Source organism: Balaenoptera borealis (assembly GCF_965194805.1).
Source record: "Balaenoptera borealis genome assembly, chromosome: 6".
Taxonomy (NCBI): domain Eukaryota; kingdom Metazoa; phylum Chordata; class Mammalia; order Artiodactyla; family Balaenopteridae; genus Balaenoptera; species Balaenoptera borealis.
The window spans coordinates 114107464-114129285 of record NC_138863.1 but is presented as its reverse complement, the minus strand read 5'-3'; the positions used below and the strand labels follow the sequence as shown (position 1 = coordinate 114129285).

Below are 21822 nucleotides of genomic sequence, written 5' to 3'. Positions count from 1 at the left end.
GTCACTCTCCTGCTCAAACTCCTCCAAGACTTCCCGTACCCCATGAGGTAACACACAACACACTTCTGGAGTGAAGACAGCACCCCAAAACCTGCCCTTTGTCTTAGATTCCTTCTGGTTCGTTTCCTCTCCTTCAGATCTTCCCTCCAAGGAGAGCCTTCCCCGAACCACAAGCTCAGCGCTCTGTATCCCCTCCCTGCTTTTATTTCTCCACAGCACTCTTCACCTTCCACACATTTTGCTTTATTTTCTTTATAGTCTGTCTTTTCCACTAGAAAGGAAGCTCCATGAGGGCAGGGATGTTTGTCTGTTCTGTCCCTGCTGTCTCCCTAGCGTCGATCACTGTGTCTGGTATGCAGTAGGTGCTCAATAAATTCATCTCGACTCAATACATGGAGGGATGGAGGGATGGATGGATGGATGGATGGATAGATGGATGGATGGATGGATGGATGGAAGATGAATGGATGGAAGATGAGTGGATGGATGGATGAGGCACAAGAGTTCCAAGGCAAGAGCCGTCCCAGACACAATTTGGCATAAGTTACAAGGCACAGACAAGCACGAAACCTGTGTCAAGTGTGTGTGGAGCAGAGGCCCAGGAGAGGGAGGGAGGGTTAGGGCGCACCCAAGCACATGAGGATGGCTGGCCTCCTGACCGTGGCTGCCTTAGCCTGGGCAGGGACATCAGTAGTACCTTGGTTGTGGCAGTGCCAACCTCGCCACTCTAGGGCTGCTTAGTGGCTGAGTGTAGAAGGATGAGGGTGGGTGCTCTGCCCATATGAAGGAGGTCATGTGCTCACCTTCAGAGAATGATCTGATCAGATGGGCCTGCCAGTGACTGACACGGACTGCAGAAATTCAGGGAGATGTCTGCCGCAGAAGACTCTGGCCAGAAATCTCACTGGCTTGGGGGGTGAAATGAGGCCATTTTTAGACGAGCCAAATTCATTTCCCATTGTCCACTGAAATGGAATTTCCAGAAGAACATATGCCGAGAAACCGGCTCAAGATGCGTTGTCCAGATGTTGGCCAAATAAAAGCCAAAAAGAAACATTTAAAGTCGGCTGCCTGTCTTGTGACTCTACAGCTTTTTGCCAAACAGACTAACTTGTCTTGTTAGAAACCGAAGACTAGGCCAAGGCTGTGGGTGGACCAGCCTTGAAAGAAACTTCGGGCCTCATTCAAACAAACTTGGACTGAGCGGAGGACACTGAATTCTCAATTAGAACGCAGTTATTCACAAGCTCAAGGGAAGTGAACTTTGCTAAGAAAAAAAAAAAGCATTAATACTGAGGTCTCATAAAAGCAGCCTGCAAATCTAAAGCCTGAATTCTGTCCTACTGTTACCAAAAAGGCATGAAGCATTTGCAGACAGAATAAGCTGGATTATTATCCAATAGCCTTAAGAGAGAAGACATTCCCAGTTTTCAAGGCTAGAAGGCACCTTATAGACCATGCTGATCTCTTTCCTGGACTTCTGAGTACAGTTCTCTCCGAAAGTTGGCCAGACAGGGTAACCTCAGGGCATTGGCTATGACTGTCCTCACATCTCACCAACTTCTCCATTCTTCTTTATGGTCTGTATTTAAGACTGACTGACCTCAGGCGCCTTCATTACTTGTTCAAACTCCCTTCTCCACCTCAGTGACCTCACTTCTCTTTCTGCTTCTTGTCTACAAGCTTCCTTGATGTTATCATAACACACCAGCTTGGGTTAAGGGACAAAATCTCCAGCGATCTTGGCCTGGGGAATTCTCAGCAGTTGGTCCAATATATCAACTAAGAGATTAAAAAGTTCTGTAGAAGAGAATTGAATTGCCACCCATCTTATTAATGAGAGAAGCCAAGTTGATGGCCCAAGCCTTCTGATTCCTAATAGAATAATACCTCTACCAAAATTAGGAGGATGGGTTAAAGTAAGTTAGCTTCTATTTTTTTCTGGTTTGTTTGCAAGATCATGTATCACTTCTAAACTATCGAGACGTGATAGCTATTTAGGAAACGTCCAAAAATCTCAGAAAAAAATGCTCAGTCAAAAGAGCTCCAATGTGGTGGGGAGGGATAAATTAGGAGTTTAGGATTAACATATGCACACGACTATATATAAAATAGGTAACCGACAAGGGCCTATTGTAAAGCACAGGGAACTATATTCAGTATCTTGTAATAACCTATACTGGAAAAGAACCTGAAAAAGATCTATATACATAAAAAGATTTTATATTTATAGATATGTATAAAAAGAATAGATTTATATATATATATATATATATATATGTATGTATATATGGGTGTGTGTGTGTGTGTGTATCTGAATCAATTTGCTGTATACCTGAAATTAACACAACATTTTAAATCAACTATACTTTACTTTAAAAATAAATAAATAAAAGGGAAAAAAGTTAATCAGAAAAAAAAAAAGCAAAAAAAAGAGCTCCAATGTATGTAAGGCATGTGATTGATAAGACATCCTGAAGAGGCCACTTTAAAAGACCAGAATCATTAACTAGATATATTCTAACTAGTTTCCCTATAATGTCATCATCTTAGCTGAAAAATAAAGCAATTCTGGGTGTTTAATGTGGTATAGAATAAAATACTTACACTTCTTAATATTTGTACTTAATTGTTTGAGGCCTTCACATACAATCCAAAATAAAAATTTAATAGCTCATTGACCTTTACGTTTATAACTCTTAAAATGAAATGGTGGATAAGTGAAAATAGATATTTTATTCAAATGAAATCACAATAATTTTCTTGCTTAAATTTTTCTCTAGCTCAGTTTGGTAATAGCCTAGTACTTTACATGAGTGATTATGAGCCTATCTTAAACTGTAGCCATTGCCCTAAAGAAAATGTTTATGGCCTGCCTGGGATAATTGTATTCTCCTATTAAATATCACTCCTTCAGGACTAGTTATTGTTGAGTATAAATGCACCACTTTATATGCAAATAAAACGTGCTGAGGTTTGAATAAAAAGTTCTGCATATATCTACTGACAAATCATCTTATTATGATTCATATTAACAGACAGAACCTCTCCAGATATGAGATGCTAATATCACAGACAAGGGTTAATTCTTTCCTTGAATTTTTGTTTTCAAAATGTTCAGATATAGCTGGAAATATTTTCTTTCCTCATAGCTACAGCAGATTTGGAGTTGGAGCCTCAGTTTTATTTTGAGTCAAAAGATTTTACAATATTGTGATCACTAAAGTTTTTCTTTCTTTTTTTTTATGACCTTGCCTTGTCTTTCATCTTTTTTCTAGCTACGCACATACCAGGAAAAATCAACTTCTTCCCAGATACTCGACTGCAAAGGATACCTCAGAGTCCGGCTTTCCCAAGAAGCCTTCTTACATTCAACCTTGCAAAGCAGAGAAATTCTACAAACATTGTACACGGAGTACAAGCACTTCAAGTCACATATTTGCATTTACTTTTTTTAAAATCTAGTTTCTTTGAATGAGATCTTTTTTTTGCAAAATCGTCACATTAAAATCCGGGATTCTGCTCTTCACATTTGAAGGAGCAATGTCCTCTACAAATCCCAGATCACACCTGTGCCTTGTATTTTTATTAACCACCTCTCATGGCCCTGTGGGACCACTATTAAAAATTATTATACATATTTTGTCCCTATGTGTACAGAGTTAGCAATGTAAGATGAGTACTGACTAAGGGAGGAACAAAGTAAAGAATTTGATGACCATTTTCACCACTTGCCCTGCAGCTTCGCTGTCCTTGCCTGGAGCTGTCAGAGGAATAGGGGAGAGAGTTCAAAGGCATCGGTGTTGGAGACTGAACTCTGATTTTCTGGCCAATATGTCTAACTCCCTAGAGTTAAAGGATCACATAGTTGAATGAGGACTAAAGGACGGGAGGTAAATGAGGACATCTCAGGGCTGTATCACCCAATCAAGACATTAGTGCACATCTGGGAATTTATTTACTTATGTTGAAATTTGGAGAAAGCCTTACACTCCACAAACTAGAAAGTCATTCATTCATCCAGGGGTTGTAACTAAATATTTACACATCTTGAGAAATCCCTAAAATTTTGCAGTTGAAGTTAAAGTCTATTATACTTTTTAATTAGGATTTAGGTATAATAGGAGAAATCATAGAATTAGTATTTGCATTATACGAAAAAGATGGGGAGGCCTTGAAACTATTTTCCCAGGAATCCAGGGAGCCATGTTCAATGTCAACATTCCTCCTCATACAACTGAAAGACAACTGATGGAGAGCTGGAAAATGCCAAGGAACTGAGATTCTTGATCAGCTTGAAAAGCAAGACTTGGGTAAATGGCATTGTGAGATAGATTTGCATTAAGTGTTTAAAGACAAACACACTTATCTGATTAATGTTGGTCATCCTTCCTAGACTGTAATTTCCACAAGGGCAAGGCTTGTGTCTGTTTTGCACATGACTGCTTCCTTCTTGCTTGGAACAGTCCTTGTCACCTGATAGGCCCTCAAAAATATTTGATGGATGGATGGATGAATAAATGAGTTCATGCTTTCCCAACCCTAGATAATGTCCTATTTCTTGTCTTTTGTTCAAAACTGTAGTCACCCAACACTTATTCCTATTAGTTGGGTGATACACAAACACACACACACACACACGCGCTTGCACACACACATGCGCGCGCACGCACGCGCACAGACTAATGTGAAAATAGACTTTTTTCTTACAGCCTTTAAAATAGAATAAATCCTTATGTGTCCATAATCACTTTTAAGCAGATGTTCTGCTTAAAAGCAAAAAAAAAAAAAAAAAGAAGGACTAAATCCGTCCTAAAAATGAGAATAGTTTCCATAATGCAAAATTAAACCAATTTAATTAACATTTTAATTGTAAGAGGGCATAGCTAAGATCACCCTGAAAATAATGAATTTAAGTAAAGATTCTCATAGTTAGAGAGGGCATAAATAGGCTTGCATGGGACGTGTACTTAGCCCCTGATATTTGGAACAATGGAGATGGGTCAGTGGAAAGGTCTGTGCTTCAAAAATGATCTTTTAATCAATTTCTTTGGCTTTAACCTTTCCCTGCTAATTCCACTCTCCAAAATGAAGTCGAGGTATCTCTCTAAAATGTAAATCCTGTCATGTTGCTATCTTGCTTTAAGCACTTGGGTATTTCAGTAGTCTCTATCTTCTTCTTCTTAAAGATCTAATTAAAGTCATTTTAATATTTAAAAAAACATTATTTGGGGGACTTCCCTGGTGGTCCAGTGGTTAAGAATCTGCCTTCCAATGCAGAGGACGTGGGTTCGATCCCTGGTCGGGGAACTAAGATCCCACATGCCGTGGGGCAACTACTGAGCCCGCATGCCACAACTAAGACCTGACGCAGCCAAAATAAATAAATAAATAAAATTAAAACAAAACAAAACAAAACATTATTTGGAATCTACTACATTTAAAATGAGAACAGTGCTAGGAGCTCTAAAAAACTTTTTTATGTTTTGTTTTAGGTATTTGTTAATTTATGCATTTATTTTTATTGAAGTATAGTTGATTTACAATATTATATTAGTTTCAGGTATACAACATACTGATTCAATATTTTTATAGATTACACTCCATTTAAAGTTATTATAAAATATTGGCTATATTCCCTGTGCTGTACAATATATCCTTGTAGCTTATTTATTTTATACATACAGTAGTTTGTACGTCTTAATCCCCTACACCTATCTTGCCTCTCTCCCCTTCCCCCTCTCCACTGGTAACTGCTAGTTTGTTTTTTAGATCTGTGACTTTGTTTCTGTTTTACTTTAGTATATGTGCTGCCGAAGCGAGCACTCTGTTTCTGTTTTATTATGTTCATTTGTTTTTTTTATTTTTTAGATTCCATGTATAAGTTATATTATACAGCATTTGTCTTTCTCTGACTTATTTCACTAAGCATAATATTCTCTAGATCCATCCACATTGTTGCAAATGGCAGAATTTAATTCTTTTTTATGGCTGAGTAGTATTTCATTGTATATATGTACCACATCTTCTTTATTCATTCATCAGCTGATGGACACATTTAGGTTGCTTCCATATCTTGGCTATTGTAAATGATGCTGTTCTGAATATGGGGGTACATGTATCCTTTCAAATCAGTGTTTTTGTTTTTTCTGGACACATAGGCAGGAATGCAATTGCTGGATCATATGGTAGTTCTATTTTTTTTAATTTTATATTTTTAGTTTTTTGAGGAACCTCCATATTGTTTTCCATAGTGGCTGCACCAATCTACATTCCCACCAACAGTGTAGGAGGGTTCCCTTTTCTCTATATCTGTGCCAACACTTATTATTTGTGGTCTTTTTGATAATAGCCATTCTGATAGGTGTGAGGTGATACCTTATTGTGGTTTTGATTTGCATTTCTCTGATGATTAACAATGATGAGTATCTTTTCATAAGCCTGTTCAGTAGCCCCCATCTTTTTAAGAGCAACGTTTTTCTGGTCACTTGCTTGGCAGAAAAGGCCTGACCTGAACTATGTCCCTCCTACAGATTCAATCCCATTTCCCTCCACTCTTTGCCTTAAGCTCTGGGAATACTAAAGAGATAGTTACTACACTGCTGAACACACTGCATTCATTCACACACCTCTGTACCTTTGCTTATGCCATTTCCTTTGTCTGGAATGCTGTCCTCACTTTTCTTCACCTTGCTGACACTTTCTCCCTTGAAAACTTATCACGTCTCCTCCAGGAGATGTTTGGTTATGTGTCTCTCTGCTTCAGTTAGATATAAGCCTGAGCAGATCTCGGCATTTGCTCCGTGACATTGAAATTAACCAGTTACATGTCTGCATCCTACTCTAGATGAAATTAACCAGCTACATGTCTGCATCCTACTCTAGATGAAATTAACCAGCTGCATGCCTGCATCCTACTCTAGATGAAATTAACCAGCTGCATGCCTGCATCCTACTCTAGATGAAATTAACCAGCTGCATGCCTGCATCCTACTCTAGATGAAATTAACCAGCTGCATGCCTGCATCCTACTCTAGATGAAATTAACCAGCTGCATGCCTGCATCCTACTCTAGATGAAATTAACCAGCTGCATGCCTGCATCCTACTCTAGATGAAATTAACCAGCTGCATGCCTGCATCCTACTCTAGATGAAATTAACCAGCTGCATGCCTGCATCCTACTCTAGATGAAATTAACCAGCTGCATGCCTGCATCCTACTCTAGATGAAATTAACCAGCTGCATGCCTGCATCCTACTCTAGATGAAATTAACCAGCTACATGCCTGCATCCTACTCTAGATGAAATTAACCAGCTACATGTCTGCATCCTACTCTAGATGAAATTAACCAGTTACATGTCTGCATCCTACTCCAGAGTCTAGGTATTCTCATTTCACAAACTATGTCAGTCATCTTGATGCTTCTAGTCCTCGTTCTGAAATGAGTCACAGTGCCAATGGAATTAATATGTGTTGAACCAAATCGGTTAGGTAACATTATCTTGTTCTTTTATCATCAACACCACCTAATTTCTCAATGTTCTGTTGTGACCTGGGAGTTTCCAGAAGTTATCATTCTTTTTTCTTATATGAATCACTGAATTAAGCTACTAATGTCCTTCATAATTACAGGGCAGCAACACTCTTTATAAATGGTTGTTAACAAAAGCCATATTGCTGATACTGATCTATAGTAAATAACTTTATGCTGGGGACTCAGGTAGGAAAAATACCCAGGTTTGAGTTAGCTTTATGTGCTAACATATGCAGAAAACAATCATTTAAATTGCAAGGAACATTTGTGTTACAGCATCTCAGTTCTGTTTCATAGTAACTAAACTTGATACTATTTGCATATGGGGAGTGCCTCTACAGTTTCTTTTTCTTTTAAATCTAAGAGCTCAAGCAAGATTCATAAATTCAAAACATAACTATAAAATCATTTCTCTATTTCAATCTAGTATCCCAATGTATTGCCTAGAGAGACTCCTTACGGTTGTTATAAACTCAGAAAAAAACTGTAATAGAAATGCTGACACTCCTTGAACAATGGGGGTTCTAGCAGGCTCCTCAGTATTCAGTAGACTGTGCCGCCCCCAGTCCCCAGTTTCCAGACAATGTAGTGACTTAATCAGTACTCTCCAGAGCACAAAGCAGGCAATCTTTTCTGTCCTTTGTGCATTTTTCACATCTTAGAACTGTCCCCCTTCAATCTTCCTAAGTGCCACCTACCTCCACATCTCTCTCACCCTGTATCACTATTCTTTACAATTTCTTCTGGGCTTAGTTTTGTTACTACACTGAAATCTTATGCATAATTATGTGAAGTTGCTATGGAGACTTTATGTGATTTGTCATGACGAAAATCTATTCTGTTTGAGATAAGTCTCCATACTAATGACTCAGGAATCCATTTCCCACCCACCTCCCTTATTTTCTCTGGGATTATAACCAACTGCATATATTTGAATATCTATAAGCAAAAGTCATTTTATAAATAACACAGCCAGAAAGGTTATTGAATTCACCATGAAGATGAAGCATATCAGTACAACCAAGTCAGTTTCTCAGGATTTAGAAAGAACTTTTAACACGGTACTTTTCTGAATACCAGCTGAACTCTTGCCTGTATCCTTTAGGAAGAGACCCCAAAGAAGGTCTTCCACAATTACATCTCTTAAAATTCCATCACTAATTATACTGTATATATTTCGGCTATGGCATAACTTAGAAAATGCAGTTTTGGAGAATATATTTAATGATTGTGTGAAATTAAGGGAAGCGATAACAACCTTATTAAAAATCACTTATTTTTTCTTCTTCTATGGCACAGACCATTTGGAGGCGGTAGCTAAGGGTGAAAGTGATCATTTGACATTAGCCAGAGGCAATCCAGACTAAAGACTGTGAGCTGAACAACACAAGTCAACCTTCACACCACCCAAAAAGAACATGATTTTATATCTTTCTTGCCTGACCGCCCCACTGCCATCCTGGAATGTGAAAAGTCCTGAAATAACACACTGATTATCATCAGACATCTCACATGGCCCTCTCTTTTGGTCCCCAGATTGGCAGAGTTGATTTCAGTATCACGACTGATTTTTGGAGAGAAACATTTCTAAGTCAGCTGTAGGTGGAAGAGAATTTCAATGAATCCAGCAGTTTGCCACCAGGAGAGTGGCATCCAGAGGATAAATATAGAAGTTGAAGTCGAATTTCTAATTACAGGCAGACCAACTACAGAAACAATTCCTAAGCAAAAGTTTCCTGGAAACACAACTGAGTTACTAATTTCCCAAACAACCAATTCTGAAAAGTGTGTACGGTTTACACACAGGATGATTCGATATCATGGGTACCCAGATAGAAATCCAATAGGAGCAGAGATACGAAGCAAGGAGAAGAGAGAGAAGGTGACTTGAGCTGGAGGGAGTGAGAGATGCTCTAGGACAGAGAGCCAGTATCTGTGCATTCCTCCTAAAAGTAGAGCTGATATTATTTTATACAAACATGGGCTGATGAGTAACCCATAAACGATGGAGGCAAAGAGGAGAAAGAAGAGAAAAGAGTGAGAGGAAGAAAGAGGAGAGAATAGACCTAAAGAAAACGCCCATTCTCAGGCTGTGATAAAGGAAGTGTAAAAAGGAAGGTTTCATCAACAGGCTTGGCAAGAGGAAGTCTGCATGTCAGGGTTCCCATAGGACTTTTAGGTAGGCTGACAAAGGACCCCAGTTTAGTAGAATACGGGTAGGTCTAGACAGCAAGGGAGGCTTTCATTGTCCTGATGGTAACACAGTGAAGTGCCTTCCTCCCAGAGTCTGAGAATCATCTATACAGTACATGCCAGGCAGTGTCTGACAAGTGTCAGAGCAGGTGATGGATCTTGGGGATTGTTCTCCATGTCCCAACTGGTTGAAAGGGAAATAATATTTCCAGAAACAATAGAAGATCACTCATGGAGCTGGAAAGGAACTGGAACCAATAAATGGTTTGAGGGTCTTTTCATGGAAGGAAAAACATACCAGCTCAGAGGGAGAATTCATAACCATCTTATACATAAAAGGTGGGAGACAGCAATGGTCAGAGACAGCAGTGGGCAACCTCAAGCGGGAGACAGGACCTCCTCTCTGGTGATGGGAGACCTCTCCCTGAGATCTTCAGACCCAGCCATGGACTCCTATCATATCGCTAACCAGGGGGTTGGGTCTTGTCTTGGAGCAATGTATCTGAGATGCCGGGGATAGCCTCACCCACTGCACAGCTAACAAACATACCCTACTTTTAATTCAGGTAGAGCAGTGATAAAAGCAGAGAAACTTGCAGTCAGATCTTGAGTGGCTCTGAAATTCTTCAGAGAAAACTCGAGAATTTGAGAGCCTAAGTAGACATGTCCAGTTCAAGAATGGCTAGAAGAGGAAGGAGGAGAATTTGGGGGAGGAAACAGCTGAATGTTTAGGAAAAAAACCAGAAGGGTTTGGTTGTCTCAGTCAATATTCCTTAAACAGAGCTGCAGATATAGATTAACATAGATTCAGGGATCTCCTCAGTATCCAAAAGTCATATTTTATGAAAACACAAAAATCTCAATAAACACCTTCAAACTTTTGATCTCATTTCAGTGACATAAAAATGAATATGAAGTATACTCTGAATGTGTTAATAAACAACTTCTGAATGAACACTGCCAGGTGGTCCAGTGTCGTCTTTGTACTTTTGTTCATGATGCTCTTGACAAAAAGCTAATCAAAAGAGAACAGAGGTAGACTTAATGGATAATGGCATATCCCTGCCGCAAGGAAAGGCAAAAATGATATAAACACACATTAAACTAACAAACATTGTATAGCTTGAAGGGTAAAAACTGGAAGGCCTGTTGGGCTAACAAACATCATGAGACCGTACAGGACAGCCAGGCTCAAAAGAACCTACTCCGAGCGGAAAAGATCATAGAAGACCGCGTTCAAGGTGCAGGTCTGGGAAATGTTTCAGCAAAACAGCACTGTCATATTAAATCCGTGTCATGTATTTGAATTGTATTGCTTTTATGGTTTTCAATTTGTAAATTTATTTTGGTTCTGTAATTAAGTGAGAATAAGCAGATTAGGATGTGTGGAAGGAAGGACAAATAATCAGGGAAGAGAAACTTAAATCTGTGAAAACAGCATCAAAAAGCCCAGGGTAAGCCAAGGCTTACAAAACCTGATGAGATCTACAAAGAATGTTAGGTTAAGACTGTGTTTAGAGTCAGATGAGAACAAGGATGGGTTTGACTCATTGCTTGATGCGGATGCTGTAATGCTAATAGAAGGTAATGAGAAAGCAGAATCATTCACTTCCTATTTTGCTTCCACTTTTGCTATCGAGGCAAATGATCTCCACCTTGAAGAGGAGAGGAAAACACGAGGCCCAAGATAAGTGAAGAGATCCCTCAGGACATCAGCAAGCTGCTTTGAATAAAGCCAACCCTCACCGATCAATTACACCCTGGGTAATGGAAGGACTTCAGGTGGGACTGCGGAAGCACTGCTGGCAATCTTTGGAGAATCGTGATGTGTCAGAGAGGGGCCCATATTAGAAGCAAAAAAATGTGTCTGTTTTTTTAAGGACATTTCAGAATTTTTAAAATCTTCAATATCAAAGGCGAAAGCTGCGTTTAGAAGCTATTGAACTAATCAGTTTTTAGGCTGATCCTCTCCTCACTCCCACCAAAAAGAGAAAGAAAAAGAAAGCATTTCTAGAATGTAATGTTTTTAAAGAGGGTGTATGAGAATTAGAAAATACATCAATAGTTACAGGGGCTCCCTAAGAAAAATTCCCATTCATAGATTTTGGATAAAAGTAACAGAACTGAGAGGCAAAGTGAATCTGGATTTCTCCTGAGTGTTTGATAAAATATTTCTTGATGACCAAGAAGCAGAATATAGAAACAGGGGCTAGATGCTCATTTTAGTTAAGTGAAATTGCAGAGGTGTACTGCAGTGTTCTCTGCGTAACAACTGTGCTGAAACGATGCAACAGAGGATTGTGGCATGCCTTAACTTGGAGTCAGCAATCTCAAGTTGAGTTTCTGCTTTGCCCTGACTAGTTCAGGGGCCCACACATCCGGTCCATTGCCCATTTTTGTGAATCAGGTTTAATGGAACACAGTCACATGCGTCACAGTCACATGCGTTTGCTCACTGACTGTCTACGGCTGATTTCGGGCTCCAGGGACAGAGTTGAAGAGCTGCACAGAGACCGCGTGGCCCACAAAGCTAAAATATTTACTGCTGATCCCTTTACAGAAGAAGTTTGTCAACCCCTTGATGAGTCACATAAGCTAAGATGTATCACAACCTCTCTGACACTCACTGTCTTCACCCACATTAATGGAAACTGACAACTACAGCAAATGCTTCAGAAGGTATCTAATGAAATAATGTCTGAGAAAGCTCTGTATGGATTGTAATGTGCTCCACACATATGAGGCATTGCTTATTATGATTACTCTACCTGCTCAGAGATTAATAGCAGTGCTTTTCACATTAAAGATATGCCAATCTCTAGTACATAGGAGACCCTCAAAAATACTGGATGGATGGATGCATGGATAGTAGTAACCACACCTCACTTAGCAGCAACTGTGTGCCAGGAACACAGAATGTTTTAGATACAATAGTTTGTTTTATCTTTATAGCAGAAATGGGACATAATTTACATTTTACTGCTGAATAAAGGCAAAGAGATTTTAACAATAATAATATCAGGAGCAACAACTAATATTTATAAAGCGCTTATTATGTCCTAACCATCATGCTAAGTACTTATTAAATGTTATTTCATTTAACCCTCTCAACCTCTTCACAAAGTGTTAGTATCATCATCACCCTCTTCCCCATCCTCATTCCATATTTAGAGATGAGAAAATTGAGGCCCAGAGAAACTAAATAATTCCCAAAGTCAAGTTTCTGATAAATGGCAGAGCTGGAATTCAAAAGTCTGTCTTCCTGACTCTGATCTAACCATCATATGTTGGGGCAACTGACTTACATGAATAAGCCTAAGTTTATTCAGGATAAACGTAGAGTCGTATTAGAATGATTAAAAACTGAAGTGTCTCAAGGAACCTATGAAACGTTCCTATGAAAAACATGTTTTCTGAAAACCTTTTTATTTTCAACAAATTTTAGACTAAAGAATTGCAAAACTAGTACAAAATTCCCATTTCATTCCTCACCCAGCTTTCCCTAACGTTAACCAATTATATATAAATACAGCACCATGATGAGAACCAGGAAATTAACACTGGTACAATACTCTTAACTAAAGATCTTACTCGAATTTCACCAGTTTGCCCACTAATGTCCTTTTTCTGCACCAGGATCCTATCTGGGGCCCCACTTTGCATCCGGTTGTTACCTCTTCTCAGTCTCCTCCAGTCAGCAACACTTTCTTAGTCTTTTCCTGTCTTTCAATTTCTTGACACTTTGGAAAAATATTGATTAGCTTTCTATAGAATGTCTCTCAATGTGGGTTTGTCTATTTTTTTTTTTTCCCTTCATGCTGGACTGAGGCTGTTTTGGCAAGACTAGCACAGAAATGATGCAGTGGTGTTTCCCATGCCTCATACCAGGGTGTTCAAAATGTCAATGTGTCTTTTTATTTGTTTCAATGAGCTACAAGCTCAGTAAGCTGACAGGTAGCCTAGTCCTTACACATTCACATGCGTGTGCACATGCCCTTAACACACTCACATGTGTGTACACATGCCCTTAACACACTCACATGTGTGTGCACATGCACACAAAATTTCATGAGAGTTCAAACTAAGAAACTGCAGAAGAGACCTTCAAGATGGCAGAGGAGTAAGACGTGGAGATCACCTTCCTCCCCACAAATATATCAGAAACACATCTACATGTGGAATAACTCCTACAGAACACCTACTAAATACTGGCAGAAGACCTCAGACCTCCCAAAAGGCAAGAAACTCCCCACGTTCCTGGATGGGGCAAAAGAAAAAAGGAAAAACAGAGACAAAGAATAGGGATGGGACCTGCACTGGTGGGAGGGAGCTGTGAAGGAGGAAAGGTGTCCACACACTAGGAAGCCCTTTCGCTGGCGGAGACTGTGGGTGGCGGAGGGGGGAAGCTTCAGAGCCACGGAGGAGAGCGCAGCCACAGGGGTGCGGAGGGCAAAGCGGAGAGATTCCTACATGGAGGATCAGTGCCGACCAGCACTCACCAGCCTGAGAGGCTTGTCTGCTCCCCCGCCGGGGCGGGCGGGGCTGGGAGCTGAGGCTCGGGCTTCGGTCGGGTCGGATCGCAGGGAGAGGACTGGGGTTGGCGGCGTGAACACAGCCTGAAGGGGGCTAGTGCGCCACAGCTAGCCAGGAGGGAGTCCGGGAAAACGTCTGGACCTGCCTGAGAGGCAAGAGACCATTGTTTCCTGGTGCGCAAGGAGAGGGGATTCAGAGCACCGCCTAAATGAGCTCCAGAGACAGGCGTGAGCCGTGGCTATCATTGCGGACCCCAGAGACGGGCACAAGACCCTAAGGCTGCCGCTGCCGCCACCAAGAAGCCTGTGTGCAAGCACAGGTCACTCTCCACACCACCCCTCCCAGGAGCCTGTGCAGCCCGCCACTGCCAGGGTCCCGTGATCCAGGGACAACTTCCCCGGGAGAACGCACGGCGCGCCTCAGGCTGGTGTGACGTCACGCTGGCCTCTGCCACCGCAGGCTCGCCCCGCATCCGTACCCTTCCCTCCCCCCAGGCCTGAGTGAGCCAGAGCCCCTGAATCAGCTGCTACTTTAACCCCATCCTGTATGAGCGAAGAACAGACGCCCTCAGGCGACCTACATGCAGAGGCAGGTCCAAACCCAAAGCTGAACCCCAGGAGCTGTGCGAACAAAGAAGGGAAAGGGAAATCTCTCCCAGCAGCCTCAGGAGCAGCGGATTAAATCTCCACAGTCAACTTGATGTACGTTGCATCTGTGGAATACCTGAATAGACAATGAATCATCCCAAAATTGAGGTGGTGGACTTTGGGAGCAACTGCAGACTTGGGGTTTGCTTTCTGCATCTAATTTGTTTCTGGTTTTATGTCTATCTTAGTTTAGGATTCAGAGTTTATTATCACTGGTAGATTTGTTTACTGATTTGGTTGCTCTCTTCCTTTTTAAAAAAATTTTATACATAGATATATATATATATTTCCTTTTTCTCTTTTTGTGATTGTGTATGTGTATGCTTCTTTGTGTGATTTTGTCTGTATAGCACTGCTTTTACCAATTGTCCTAGGGTTCTGTCTGTCCATTTTGTTTGTTTTGTTTTTAGTATGGTTTATAGCGCTTGTTATCATTGGTGGATATGTTTTTTGGTTTGGTGGCTCTCTTCTTTCTTTCTTTCCTTTTTTTTATTTTTAATTTTTTAAATTTTTAATAATTAAAAAAAATTTATTTTAATAATTTTATTTTATTTATTTCTTTTTTTCTCCCTTTTTTTCTGAGCCATGTGGCTCACAAGGTCTAGGTGCTCTGGCCGGGTGTCAGGCCTGTGCCTCTGAGGTAGGAGAGCCGAGTTCAGGACATTGGTCCACCAGAGACCTCCCGGTTCCACATAATATCAAACAGTGAAAGCTCTCCCAGAAACCTCCATCTCAACGCTAAGACCCAGTTCCACTCAATGACCAGCAAGCTACAGTGCTGGAAACCCTATACTAAACAACTAGCAAGACAGGAACACAACCCCACCCACTAGCAGAGAGGCTGCCTAAAATCATAATAAAGTCACAGACGCCCCAAAACACACCACCGGATGCAGTCCTGCTCACCAGAAAGACAAGATCCAGCCTCATCCACCAAAACACAGGCACCAGTCTCTTCCACCAGGAAGCCTACAAAACCCACTGAACCAACCTTACCCACTGGGAGCAACAGCAAAAACAATGGGAACTACGAACTTGCAGCCTGCGAAAAGGAGACCCCAAGCACAGTAAGTTAAGCAAAATGAGAAGACAGAGAAACCCACAGCAGATGAAGGAGCAAGGCAAAAACCCATCACACCAAACAAATGAAGAGGAAATAGGCAGTCTACCTGAAAAAGAATTCAGAGTAATGATAGTAAAGATGATCCAAAATCTTGGAAATAGAATGGAGAAAATAAAAGAAACATTTAACAAGGACCTAGAAGAACTAAAGAGCAAACAAACAGAGATGAAAAACACAATAAATGGAGTTAAAAATTCTCTAGAAGGGATCAATAGCAGAATAACTGAGGCAGAAGAACGGATAAGTGACTTGTAACATAAAATAGTGGAAATAACTACTGCAGAGCAGAATAAAGAAAGAAGAATGAAAAGAATTGAGGACAGTCACAGAGACCTCTGAGACAACACTAAAAGCACCAATATTCAAATTATAGCGGTCCCAGAAGAAGAGAAAAAGAAAGGGACTGAGAAAATATTTGAAGAGATTATAGTTGAAAAATTCCCTAATATGGGAAAGAAAATAGTTAATCAAGTCCAGGAAGCACAGAGAGTCTCATACAGGAAAAATCCAAGGAGAGACACGCCAAGACACATATTAATCAAACTATCAAAATTAAATACAAAGAAAAAATTCTAAAAGCAGCAAGGGAAAAACAACAAATAACATACAAGGGAATCCCCATAAGGTTAACAGCTGATCTTTCAGCAGAAACTCGGCAAGCCAGAAGGGAGTGGCAGGACATATTTAAAGGGATGAAAGGGAAAATCCTACAACCAAGATTACTCTACCCAGCAAGGATCTCATTCAGATTCTACAGAGAAATTAAAACCTTTACAGACAAGCAAAAGCTAAGAGAATTCAGCACCACCAAACCAGCTTTACAACAAATGCTAAAGGAACTTCTCTAGGCAGGAAACACAAGAGAAGGAAAAGACCTACAATAACAAACCCTAATCAATTAAGAAAACTGTAATAGGAACATACATATTGATAACTACCTTAAATGTAAATGGAGTAAATGCTCCAAACAAAAGACATAGACTGGCTGAATGGATATAAAAACAAGATCCATATATATGCTGTTTACAAGAGACCCACTTCAGACCTAGGGACACATACAGACTGAAACTGAGGGGATGGAAAAAGATATTCCATGCAAATGGAAATCAAAAGAAAGCTGGACTAGCAATTCTCATATCAGACAAAATAGATTTTAAAATAAAGACTATTACAAGAGACAAAGAAGGACACTGAATAATGATCAAGGGATCAATCCAAGAAGAAGATATAACAATTGTAAATATTTATGCACCCAACATAGCAGCACCTCAATACATAAGGCAAATACTAACAGCCATAAAAGGGGAAATCGGCAGTAACACAATCATAGTAGGGGACTTTAACACCCCACTTTCACCAATGGACAGATCATCCAAAATGAAAATAAATAAGGAAACACAAGCTTTAAATGATACATTAAACAAGATGGACCTAACTGATATTTATAGGACATTCCATCCAAAAACAACAGAATACACTCCCTTCTCAAGTGCTCATGGAACATTCTCCAGGATAGATCATATCTTGGGTCACAAATCAAGCCTTGGTAAATTCAAGAAAATTGAAATGGTATGAAGTATGTTTTCCAACAACGACGCTATGAGACTAGATGTCAATTACAGGAAAAAATCTGTAAAAAATACAAACACATGGAGGCTAAACAATACACTACTTAAGAACCAAGAGATCACTGAAGAAATCAAAGAGGAAATCAAAACATACCTAGAAACAAATGACAATGAAAACATGATGCCTCAAACCCTATGGAATGCAGCAAAAGCAGTTCTAAGAGGAAAGTCTATAGCAATACAATCCTACCTCAAGAAACAAGAAATATCTCAAATAAACAACCTAACCTTACACCTAAAGCAATTAGAGAAAGAAGAATAGAAAAACCCCAAAGTTAGCAGAAGGAAAGAAATCATAAAGATCAGATCAGAAATAAATGAAAAAGAAATGAAGGAAGCAATAGCAAAGATCAATAAAACTAAAAGCTGATTCTTTGAGAAGATAAACAAAATTGATAATCCATTAGCCAGACTCATCAAGAAAAAAAGGGAGGAGACTCAAATCAATAGAATTAGAAATGAAAAAGGAGAAGTAACAACTGACACTGCAGAAATACAAAGGATCATGAGAGATTACTACAAGCAACTGTATGCCAATAAAATGGACAACCTGGAAGAAATGGACAAATTCTTAGAAAAGCACAACCTTCCAAGACTGAACCAGGAAGAAATAGAAAGTATAAACAGACCAATCACAAGCACTGAAATTGAGTCTGTGTTTAAAAATCTTCCAACAAACATAAACCCAGGACCAGATGGCTTCACAGGTGAATTCTTTCAAACATTTAGAGAAGAGCTAACACCTATCCTTCTCAAACTCTTCCAAAATATAGCAGAGGGAGGAGCACTCCCAAGCTCATTCTACGAGGCCACCATCACCCTGATACCAAAACCAGAAAAAAATGTCACAAAGAAGGAAAACTACAGGCCAATAGCACTGATGAACATAGATGCAAAAATCCTCAACAAAATACTAGCAAACAGAATCCAACAGCACATTAAAAGGATCATACACCATGAGCAAGTGGGATTTTTCCCCGGAATGCAAGGATCCTTCAATATATACAAATCAATCAATGTGATACACCATATTAACAAATTGAAGGAGAAAACCCATATGATAATCTCAATAAACGCAGAAAAAGCTTTTGAAAAAATTCAACACCCATTTATGATAAAAACCCTCCAGAAAGTAGGCATAGAGGGAACTTAACATAATAAAGGCCATATATGACAAACCCACAGCCAACATCATTCTCAATGGTGAAAAGATGAAACCATTTCCTCCAAGATCAGGAACAAGACAAGATTGTCCACTCTCACCACTATTACTCAACATAGTTTGGAAGATTTAGCCACAGCAACCAGAGAAGAAAAAGAAATAAAAGGAATCCAAACCAGAAAAGAAGAAGTAAAGCTGTCACTGTTTGCAGAGGACATGATACTATACATAGAGAATCCTAAAGATGCAAACAGAAAACTACTAAAGCTAATCAATGAATTTGGTAAAGTAGCAGGATACAAAATTAATGCATAGAAATTTCTTGCATTCCTATACACTAATGATGATAAATTTGAAAGTGAAATTAAGGAAACACTCCCATTTACCACTGCAACAAAAAGAATAAAATACCTAGGAATAAACCTACCTAAGGAGACGAAAGACCTGTATGCAGAAAACTAAGACACTGATGAAAGAAATTAAGGATGATACAAACAGATGGAGAGATATACCATGTTCTTGGACTGGAAGAATCAACATTGTGAAAGTGACTACACTACCCAAAGCAATCTACAGATTCAATACAATCTCTATCAAACTACCAATGGCATTTTTCACAGAACTAGGACAAAAAATTTCACAATTTGTATGGAAACACAAAAGACCCCAAATAGCCAAAGCAATCTTGAGAAAGAAAAACAGAGCTGGAGGAATCAGGCTCCCTGACTTCAGACTATACTACAAAGCTACAGTAATCATGACAGTATGGTACTGGCACAAAAACAGAAATACAGATTAATGGAACAGGATACAAAGCCCAGAGATAAACCCACGCACATATGGTCACCTTATTTTTGATAAAGGAGGCAAGAATATACAATGGAGAAAAGACAGCCTCTTCAATAAGTGGTGCTGGGAAAACTGGATAGCTACATGTAAAAGAATGAAATTAGAACACTCCCTACCACCATTCACAAAAATAAACTCAAAATGGATTAAAGACCTAAATGTAAGGCCAGACACTATAATAGTCTTAGAGGAAAACATAGGCAGAACACTCTATAACATAAATCACAGGAAGACCCTTTTTGACCCACCTCCTAGAGAAATGGAAATAAAAACAAACATAAACAAATGGGACCTAAGGAAACTTAAAAGCTTTTGCACAGCAAAGGAAACCATAAACAAGACGAAAAGACAACCCTCAGAATGGGAGAAAATATTTGCAAATGAAGCAACTGACAAAGGATTAATCTCCAAAATTTACAAGCAGCTCATGCAGCTCAATATCAAAAAAAAAAAAAAAAAAAACCCAATCCAAAAATGGGCAGAAGACCTAAATAGACATTTCTCCAAAGAAGATATACAGATTGCCAACAAACACATGAAAGGATGCTCAACATCACTAATCATTAGAGAAATGCAAATCAAAACTACAATGAGGTATCACCTCACACCAGTCAGAATGGCCATCAACAAAAAATCTACAAACAATAAATGCTGGAGAGGGTGTGGAGAAAAGGGAACCCTCTTGCACTGTTGGTGGGAATGTAAATTGATACAGCCACTATGGAGAATGGTATGGAGGTTCCTTAAAAAACTAAAAATAGAACTACCATACGACCCAGTAATCCCACTACTGGGGGCATATATCCTGAGAAAACCATAAATCAAAAAGAGTCACGTACCACAATGTTCACTGCAGCTCTATTTACAATAGCCAGGACATGGAAGCAACCTAAGTGTCCATCGACAGATGAATGGATAAAGAAGATGTGGCACATATCTACAATGGAATATTACTCAGCCATAAAAAGAAACGAAATTGAATTATTTGTAGTGGGTGGATGGACCTAGAGTCTGTCATACAGAGTGAAGGAAGTCAGAAAGAGAAAACAAATACCATATGCTAACACACATATAGGGAACCAAAACAAAACAAAACAAAACAAAGGTTCTGATGAACCTAAGGGCAGGACAGGAATAAAGATGCAGATGTAGAGAATGGACTTGAGGACACAGGGAGTGGGAAGTGTAAGCTTGGACGAAGTAAGAGAGTGGCATGGACATATATACACTGCCAAATATAAAATAGATAGCTAGTGGGAAGCAGCCGCATAACACAGGGAGATCAGCTCGGTGCTTTGTGAACACCTAGATGGGTGGGATACGGAGGGTTGGGAGGGAGACGCAAGGGGGAGGAGATATGGGGATATATGTATATGTATAGCTGATTCACTTTGTTATAAAGCAGAAACTAACACACCATTGTAAAGCAATTATACTCCAATAAAGATGTTAAAAAAAAAAAAACAGAAACTGTTGAGAACCACAAGCAGTGTTGTTAGTATCAGTTCTACCTTTTTCAACAATGACTAGATTATTGGAATGAGTGCTGGCTAAGAGCATTCCAGGTTTACTTCCTATTCCTCACCATCTGCCTACTAGCTGGTGAAGTGTGTTGAATGACAAAAATGGACTCAATGTGTGTATATCTGAACCCCCAAACACAAAACCAGCTTGGGTCATGCTCCAAATACTTATTCACTGCCTGGTACGTGTCAGGCTAGCCCCCGGTTGCCTGCCTTACCTATGAGCCAGACTTATTGGATGGTGGGGCGTCTTCCAGAATCCCATGATTATACTTGGCCAAATCGGGAAAAAAATACCCACACACGCCTTGATTCTATACTTAGATTAAAAGACCTAAGTCCCATGAAGGCAAGGGAAGTTTCTTTTCTCACATCTTGTTCAGCATGTAGCTAACTTCAAAACTGCAACTGACTACAAAAAGAGTAGTCTCTGAATGTAGTCTGTGACTACACTAAAGACCCATCACTCTACTCATACAGGCATAATTATGGTGACCATCAGGAGAGTCCTCTTTTATTTATTGATCTGATTTCTAAAGTTTCTTGGATTTCAACACATTTTCTCTCATTTTTCTTGTTAGAATTATATCCTCTGAAAACGATAGTTTCATTCAATCTGAAATATGT

General features: G+C 39.6%; 1 protein-coding gene and 1 long non-coding RNA gene across 19 annotated transcripts in view; one reads left to right on the top strand and one right to left on the bottom strand.

The window, feature by feature from the left end:
- Positions 1-6923, top strand: part of LOC309631475 — a 104158-nt gene extending 97235 nt beyond the window's left edge. Inside the window, exon 3 of the long non-coding RNA XR_014246292.1 lies at positions 3279-6923. This is a non-coding gene — a long non-coding RNA (uncharacterized lncRNA). The remainder of the gene's footprint in view (positions 1-3278) is intronic.
- The window catches only part of NCKAP5 (NCK associated protein 5), a 1102730-nt gene that overhangs the window by 705814 nt on the left and 375094 nt on the right, over positions 1-21822 (bottom strand). The window lies entirely within an intron of this gene.